At 38.1% G+C, this 9,741-nt stretch overlaps 1 pseudogene; it reads right to left on the reverse strand.

Moving 5' to 3' along the window:
- Positions 1–1,948: 1,948 nt before the first annotated feature.
- On the reverse strand, positions 1,949–2,712 carry LOC141371198 (small ribosomal subunit protein eS6-like; annotated as a pseudogene).
- Positions 2,713–9,741: the final 7,029 nt, after the last annotated feature.

Below are 9,741 nucleotides of genomic sequence, written 5' to 3' on the forward strand. Positions count from 1 at the left end.
TGAAATGCCTCAACTGATCAGGTGGCTTAAAACTGAAAGATTCTGTTAATTAGTGCTAATTGATTTCACCTGACACGACTTTACATTTAACCATCTGCAGGATGCCCTGACTCACGACAGGTGAGGAATGCTTTGTATGTTTGATAGATAAAATAAAAGGCCCTGGATTAAATAGGGAGAAAAGCACATAATTTTAGCAGAGAAAACCAGCGTCTGTGGATTTTTTTTTTGTATATCTCTCTGATTCTCTAAAGTTCACAATCTTTTGTTGGGACAATTTGTCTACTCCGTGGCTTTGAGAATTACCAGGTGAAGCCAGGGTTCATTCCTAGAAAGGGTGGGAAACCACAAAGTTTGTCAGGAAGCTTTGATTATTAGACAGTAGTGTTACCTGGGAGATTAAGATGCATATGCTATGCATATTATATATTATTAGGCACTATATATATTTTACTCAGAACATAATATTTTTAAATTAACAGTTCAAAACATGTTATAAAACTCCTGCTCATCACAATCCTGCCCCCTATAAATGATTAAAAACATAAGTACCAAATTCTATTTATCTTATTCTACTTTTCTCATTCATTAACAGAAGTTTTGCCCAGCAAGACGTTCCAGGTGAACAGAATGCACTTTGCATATTTAGTAAACATTCCTCTAGCATGATAGGTACTTGAGGAGACCTTATATGGGAATAGCATGAATAGCAATTGAATAGACATGAATAGATGTTCTATAGAAAATTAGTGTGGAGACAAGTTCCCATGCCTACATTTCAAGAAACTCAAAGCTCTTTACAGGTCTAACAACTTGTCCAAAAAAACCCAGGCAGACCTCATTTCTTTCTTGTGTCCTGTTATGTTGCTGGTGGTGTCTCAGACATAGGTAGGATATGGCTATACATCCATGGAGTCTTATGTCTTCACCTTAGGGATTTGGGGTTACATTGCTTTGCAGAAGCATCTTAAGGTAGCTTTGGGAGATTTTTTTTTTCATTTTTTTGTAAGGACCAATTACACAAAGAATTGCAGACTACATTCTCTTGGGAAGCATAAATGGACATGTCTTCCCAGAAGGCAATTGACAGCAAATATCAAGATTCTATATATATGTAGTCTCTTTACATGTATCCATCTATTTCCTTCAGTGGGTATAACTTACCCACTGAAATATACAGTATATAACATATATATATAATTTCATATTACACATGAAATATATAACATATATATGTATATATTATATATACACATACACATGTGTGTTTGTGGTGTGTGTATCTTTTGAGCTAGTGAAGCCATTCCTAGGAAATTCTCCTATAGTGACAATTGAACAAACATGCAGAGATAGGTATAGAACAAAAGTATACTGAGACTACGTTGCAATCATGAATAAATGGGACTGCTCTCTATGAATGGAAATAAGATATGGAAATAAATAAATCACAGTGTGTCCATCCAAAAGAAAAGTCTTCATCCCTCAGAGATGATGATGCAGACTTATTTATCCATATACACAGGTATCAAGAAGATTTAGCTGAGAGCAAAATAATCATTGTGTGTAATAATACAGTGTTATATATCTTGAGAGAAAATAGCTGAAAAGAACTTTATTAAAATGTCAATCTCCAATGGAGATTGTTTTAATTTTCTTGTAATATTTAATGCTTTTAAATTGTATTTATAATCGTAAGACAATAAATGTTTTCTTAATGATTTTATTTATTTATCTATCTATTTATTTGAGAGAGAGAGCAAGTGGAGGGGCAGCGGGAGAGGGACAAGCCGACTCCCCACTGAGCACAGAGCCTGACACGTGACTCAGTCTCACCACCCTGAGATTATGACCTAAACTGAAATCAAGCGTCAGACACTCAGCCAGCTAAGCTACCCAGACACCCCAAACTATTTTTTTCTTTTTTCTTTTTTTTTTTTTTTGTCTGATCTTATTTATTTGTCACTCTTAGAAAATCTCCATTTTGACTGGGCTCACACTTCGAGGTAGAAGCTCTCATAGGGGACAACCTCTGTCTCTTGGTGATCTGTCCCTGGCGTTTTTCTTTGGCCTCCTTCATTCTCCTGGCCAAAAGTTTAGCATATTCTGCAGCCTCTTCCGTATTTTTCTTAGTGCGCTCTTTCTTCAGAGCAACACACTGACGTTTGTGTTGGAGGACAGGTGGAGAAACAAGATGCTGGATCTTGGGCACTTTGGTTCTAGGTTTCTCACCTTCTTTGTTTAGAGGCTTTCTCAGAGCATAGTGGTCGACATCGTCTTCTTTAGAGAGATGGAAAAGTTCGCAGGTTCTGCTAGCTTGGTTGGGCCCCAAGCAATGAGGCACAGTAACACTATCTTTCTCAACCTTTCTTTAACAATGACCGAGTAAAGACCATTGAGATTAGCATCCTCAATGCAACCCCAAACTGATTTGTGCTTTCTTTCTTCAGTCCTCCTTGGTCTGTAGCAGGAATGCCCCTTACCCAGCAGCAGGCAGACACGGCCATGGGTCAAGACACGCGGCTTTATGGGGAAGCCTTGTTTTTCATTGCCACCACTGATTCAGACCACAGAACCCTTCCATTCTTCACCCAGAGCATCAGCAACAACTTCCATGGCCATACGCTTCTCATAAAAGGTACGAAGTTTGCATTCATCATCCAGTTCAGTGAGCTTCTGGTAAACAGTAGTTGGGAAAGAGATGTTCCGCTTCATCCTAAAGCAGATTACCACCTCCAAGTCACCACGAAAAAGAGCATCTATTTTCATTTTACAGAGAAAACCCCAGACATAAGACACATTTGAAATAGCCAAATAATGGGAAATAAGGAGGCAACAGGAGATTCAAACTGCTACCCCCACCCGGACACTGCCAGTCTAACAGCCTGGAGTATGCAAAGGCCCTTCCACAGCCTGGGCAAACAAGAGTTCTCACAGCTCCTTGCTGGATGCTCTCTCCCAGAGCTGTTTACTGGGCAAACATTTCTTTTGAGGTTTGCAGCTTAGCAACCACTCTGCTCAGTGATTGTTCCTTTACATTTCCACTGTGTCCAATGACTCCCATTCAAACACCTGGGCAGTGCTCCACTGTTTCCATGTAGAAAGTTACACCTGCTGAAAGAAATGATGGATTATGATAAAGAAGCTTCCAGCTAAGATAGCAGAGTAGGCACCAGTCTGATTTCCACTCTGTCAGATGACTATTGAGATAACAGAATAATAAACACAGAGGAAACCTTCATAGGGAAGTGAGACAAGCTCTGTGAGGAAACAAGACATTTCTGCTGCATATGGTGCAGATGGGGAAAAAGCAAAGAAAGGAGAAAACAGCTTCCTGGGAAGGAAACAAAGGAGACGTGGCAGGAGTCCAATTATCCTCCTGTTTAGGAAAGGCCAGAACTAGAAGTAAGGGGTCCTGGGAGCACATGTGGACCCAGGAGCAATTAAGAGAACCATCAGCCTGGGGGCCCTCATGTCATCCCGATGATTCTGTCCCTACCTAACTGTGGAACCATACCCAGGATACAGAGGAACTTCACAGAAATAAAGATTCTAGCTGAAATTAAATTTACAGCAAATTTAAATTTTTCCCAATCAAAGGATAATCTGGACAGAAGCCATCTGAGTCCTTGTCTGAGGTGCACAGAAGTTCTTATCTAGAACGAGACATTAAAAAAAAAAAAGCATCAGCTAAGAAATAAGGGGCAATGGAGACAGAGAACTCTATAGGAAATGAAAGGAAATGTGCTGAACACTGAATCACACCCCCCACATCATTCAAGGGCCTGTGGTATGCATGACACTATCAAAGACAGGAAGATGGAACAATCCAAAGTCAACGATCAACTGGAAACAAAAAGTTATAGTTGCTGAATTTGAAATTGCAGTGGGGGCAAGGAATGTGTGATGGGATACTCAGAAGCTGAATTAAGAAAATAGAATACAAGTGTAAGATATGATCTCAAAGTTTAGGAGTAGTTCTAAAAAACTTAATTTATTAAAGTAAACATATAAATATATAAAATGAACAGAAATAAACAGAGCCAGAAAGCCATCCTCAATAGGGAACCAAAATGTAGAGAAAAAGAAGATAAACAAGTAATAATCAAAGAAATGAGTGCCTTTCCCTGGATCCAAAGCCCTGGCCCAGCCCTCAGGCCACACATTGAGCAGTTCCATTCCTGTCTGACTCATCTCCCTCCCTCACCCATTGGGCCTGGCTGTAAGGGCACTTCCATTTCTGGAGTTGGCTGAGCACCCTCTCTCCTGGGGAGCTCTGTTTGTGCCCAGACACTCAGCTGACCCACTGTCTCACTTCCCCCCTTGTATCCCTTAAACATTAGAAACAAAACCTCTTCAAAAGAAAAAAGAAAAAGATGAGCCTCTTTGGAAAAAGCTTAACAGGAGAAATATATGTGCACATAAATTCTAATGGCCAATAAATACTCCTAAAATATTCAACCTCTACTTGTAATAATTACACTGTTCTCCCATATTTTTTTTTCCTACATAAGTAGAAATTTTTATAACAATTGAAATAACAATTAGGTGGAATAACAGTATTGTGGCGCACAAAGGAAGTGGTGCACCATGCTCCTTCTGTAAAAGTAAAGCTTTGGACAAACCACCCGGAGGACAGTTAAGCAGCATGAGGAGACAACCTCAAAAAAACCACATGCGTTCTGATGAAGGGGCTTCATTTCTAGCAATTTGTCCTAAGGAATCAATCACAGATGTTTAAAAAGATGCATGTGCAGTGCTGCTCTTAGCAGCATAATTTATAAGAGTGAAAAATTGGAAACAATCTAAATGGCTGCCAATAAGAAATTGGTTTTTAAAATATGGAACATATAAACGATGATGAAATTCAAAAGAATGATTAGCAGTAATGTGCAAGAATCCAAATGAAATGGAAAATGATCAGCGAGAGAAATAGGCTCAAAATAACATATAGTGTGACCTGGGCTTGATTAAAATATGTGCAAATATAATGCTAACTATTTACACGTATGAAATATGTGCAAGGGAAAGGGTTGAAATTAAATATAACAGTGTGTCATTAGAGACTCTCTAAGTCGACTTTGACAAACAAGAGTGGAGTGTAAGAACTTTCCCTGCCAAATCATGGAACACTGCACCAAAAACCAATGATGTAATATATGGTGATTAACATAACAATAAAAAATTAAAAAAAAAAAGAACTTTACCTGCCAGATGTTAAGATATATTACAAAGTCTTGGTAAAAGACACATATTTATTGGCCCTGAAGAACAGTCTGTAGAAGGAAGCCTGCCTCTCCTTGCGAGATGGGATGTTGCCTGATTCATGAATTGCTGAACAAAGCCAACTCAATCCTTATAAAAGAACATAAAAGAAAAAAAGAAATGTAAGACCATGGAATCAGGTGGAGATGCCAGAAATAGACTGATTTGTACACAAGAAAATAACCTTTGATAAAGATGCCACCAGAATTCAACAGAAAAAGTACGGGTGGTTTAATACCATGATGAGAAAATTGGTTCATTGAATGAAGAGAAATAAAAATGGTTTTCTACCGAATGTCATGTATGAAAGTGGAGTCTGTCTTTATTAACAACTTAAACGTAAAAGTAAATTTTTTTAAGTTAATAGGGGATATTGTAAGAGGACATTTTTGGGGGGCAGGGAGAGGAAGAAGATTTATGAAGGAAAACTTCAGACATATACACCCTAACAAAGAAAACAGTGAATTTAACGATAAAATTTAATGAGATCACTTCATTTTTAACAGCTTTCTTTGAGGCATAATTGATAGAAAGAACCACATGTATTTAATGTGCATGGTTGATAAGCTTGGACACCCGCAAATGCCTGTGATACCATCCTGTTGCCACCATCAAGAGTTTCCTAGTCCCTTTGGTTTTGTTGTTCTTTTGTGGTAAGAACACTTCACAGGAGATCTACCTCCTTAGTGAATTCTGAAGCGCCCAGGATGGAATTGTTAATTACAGACCTTCCGCTGTACAGCAAATCTCTAACACTTACTCATCTAGCACAATTAAAACTCCATCGCCATTCAATAAAGTTTATTAAACAATGCCAAAGTGGGAGAAGATATTTGTCATGCCCAAATGGAAGGGATTCATCTCTAAAACAGCCAATAAGATCTTGCAAATAATAAAGAAAACAACTAATTTTAAAAAGGGTAAAGGTTGTAAAGATAACTCACAGACAAGTAAACCTAAAAGTCTATAAAAATATGAAAAGATGCTCAAATTGAACAGTAATCAGAGAAATACAAGTTAGAGCAGAAATAACACATCACTATACACAAATGAGTTCTAGAAAACTTAGGAAGCTGGAAAATGCTGGAATGGATGTGTAGAGAAGCAAAAGACACGCCCTACCATGAGAATGTAGATTGGGAAGACATTCCAGAAACCATTCTGGTTGGCAGCCATGTGTCAAATATTTTTATATTTGTAACATAAGTTACAAAATTTTGACTGCTGAGTATGGTACATAAAGATATTCTCACACAAATGGATGAGAGTTTTTTTATGTAAACAAAGCTAGGGAGGGGTTTTACCAAGTTGCCACATAGAGTCATAAAATTATACAAAATGTTTTAAGGTAAAATCAAGGGAGAAATATTCAGGCAAAGACCTTCAAGAAGAGTGCAACCAAAGCAATATTCATAATACAAAAGAGAATTGAAGGCAAATGCATTTCTAGATATAAAGTGTCAGTACATAATGATAAAAGTTCACAGAATGGCTAGATAAACCATTGCAAACACTTTTGCATCAAATATACATCAAAAACTTACAGAACTACAAGGAGGAATTAACAAATTAATACATCTCCTTTAGTACTTTAAAAGTCAAAGAATCATACAAACAAAGCAGGAAGGCTATAGATCAGAACATTAACTAGTTTGATCTGGTGCAATCTGATTTAGATCTGATTTAGAACACTGCACCCAGCAGTGAAAGAATAGACATTACTTTCAGGCACACCTGCAATATTTACCAAAACTGTGACCAACCACCAGGATATAAACCAAGCCTTGACAAAATATCTCCAAAGAAAATAGAAGGAAAAATGATGAAAATGAGAGGCAAAATGAATAATATACAATAGATTTGAGTAGATAAACTATATTGTGTATTTAATACAGAACATATACAGAATATAATATATAGTAGTATCAAACATACAGGTAAATGTTATAAAATGTAGGTTTCATAACATATATTTATACATTGTTATAGAGTATCTAATATTGTCGCATACATTTGAAATGAGTATAAAGTTCTAGCAGGAATGATTAAGCGAAAGACATCAACACAAATTTAGAAAAAAAATTATAAATGCAAGGATAAGAGGGTATTGCTGTGAAGAAAGAGAGAACACAGCAGGTCTGATTTTCTCAATTCTTGCTTCTCTCTGAGGACACCTGGAGCCCTGGTACCACCCCTGGGTCAAACTCTAAGATCTTAATCCCTGGAATATTTAAGCAGTCTGTGATTAGGATGCTGTTCTGTATACCCAAGGCAGTGGATCAGGATATCTCAGTCTGGCAGCATCATTTAAAGTAATCATGAAAATTTACCCAGTGCACCTGGTTTGGGATCAGCACCATGACTGACTGTACAGCTACTTTAAGACTTTATAAGAACTCTGGACCCCAAAACCCAAGTGGACTTCCTTGGGTGATAACACATCTCACATCTGTCTCTGTGGCTTACAGCTGGAAAAAAATCACAACCGTACAACCCCCTCGGGGAGGGACTGCTTAGAATCCTGTGCCTGACCGTCTAGTCTTCACTTTACAAGTATGTTCTTTCTGTTATACTCTATCCTGTGCTGCAATAAATCCTATTTGTGAGGAAAACTTTATGTGGAGAAATGTGAGTCCCTCTGGTGAATCACTGAACTAGTGGATGGTCTAGGGCCCCCAAAATAATTTTAAACAACTTTACATCAATAAATGTGAAAACCTGGAAGAAACAGACTCTTAGACAATATAGCTTAGAAAAACTGACTCAAAAAGAAATAGAAAACCAGAAGTCCTATAACAAAGAATTTGAATCTGTAACTATTCCAAAAAATAAAACACTAATCGAGATGATTTTATAAGTGATTTTACCAAAACTTCAAAGAAAAGATAAATTCAGAGACTAGAAAAGTGGTAACATCCCAAATTATTTTATTAACTGTCTGAAACAAAGCATATGGTTATGGGGCCCGGCAGACATAGTTTTAGTTCCCCAGTCTACCAGGTGATAGGTTTTTAACTCTGGAAAATTTACCTAACCTGTAATAGTTTTCTCAACATCCACTCAACAAATATTCATTTGGCACCTACTATGTGCCAAGAATATGTCTGTGTAGTGGAGATACATGAGGGAACACAATAGGCAAAAGCACTTTTGTTCGTGGAACCAGTGAAAGAATATTCTGACAGGTAGAGAGTAAGCATTCAGGTGAGGGCCACGTGCACACAAGGCCAGGGAGGGAAGCAGGGCAGAGGTAGACAGCCACGGCCTCTGATAGGAGAGACCAGAGCATTAGAAGGTATGGTTGCGCAGGTTACAGGGGCCCAGGTTGCACTGGATCTTGTTTGGCAGGAGTGACAAAAATGAGACAATGACTCCAAGTTTCTTAATATGAATAAATGGAGTTGTTTTAAGTAATGGGGAGCAGCTTAGGGAAGAGCATGTCTTTTCTTTCTCTGTAAATGTTTAGGAATGGAGACTAAAGTAATAACAGGTAGGGCAATCACAATAAAAGTGACTTCAAGAAGACCAGCCTTCAATTGTTTAAATAAAGGAAATTTAAAGATTTTCTTCAAGTTGGTACAGAAAGCCATCAGTCAATCATGGTAAATAATATTTGAGGGTAGGTAGAAAGGCATTTTAATATTTTTGTGATCAAACCTCTGTGTCTTGTAAGAGTCAGTGGGAGAAATATGATTCTGGGTTATTAGGAATCTTTGGAGGGACATCAGGTGGGAACAGGATTGACAGGCAGGACGGAAATCCAGGTTCACAAGAGGATGGAAATCGAGGTAGCTTCAGGAGTCTTGAAAGTAGAAATTTAATAAAAATGCTGGTGGCAATAACAATAGTAACCTAGCTTTGTCTGTTGAGAGGATGCCACATATAGGCATTGTGCATGGACTAAGTCATTAATTCTCACAACCAATAACTATGAGATGCTTGTTATTACCCCATTTCAAGATGACAAAACTGTGACATGAGACATCCCTTACCAAAACTTTATGAGCTTGTACGTGGCAGTAAGCCTCACTTGAAAGCCCCTGTTACCCACAGTGACTCAATTCCTTTCAATGGCACCAGCCAAAGGATTGATTGGCTCTAACCAATTTCTCCATTCCACCACTGCCTTCAAGACAGTACCAGGGGGATCCCAGAACCTGGGGTCCTGAGACTGTACCCTGCTTTCATGCCTACTTTATGAGGGTACACCAAAACTCATACTTACATGATTATTTGGCCCAATTAACTCTCTTGTGTTGAAAAACTAATGCATATGTTCAAGGTAATAGATTCGTTCTTCACTGAAGACATTTGACTTCACACACACATACACACACACACACACACACACACACACACGGCACACCTATTGGGCGGTGCCTAGAATTTACCAGTGACAGATAAAACAAAGAGTTAAGGAAAAGCAACCGGGATTCTCCGGTACCTTGTCTACCAAGCACTGGGCATTGTATTTCACAA

The sequence above is a fragment of the Callorhinus ursinus genome, unplaced genomic scaffold (assembly GCF_003265705.2).
Source record: "Callorhinus ursinus isolate GAN/ISIS: 27379988/994484 unplaced genomic scaffold, GSC_fseal_2.0 scaffold60, whole genome shotgun sequence".
NCBI classification, from domain to species: Eukaryota; Metazoa; Chordata; class Mammalia; order Carnivora; family Otariidae; genus Callorhinus; species Callorhinus ursinus.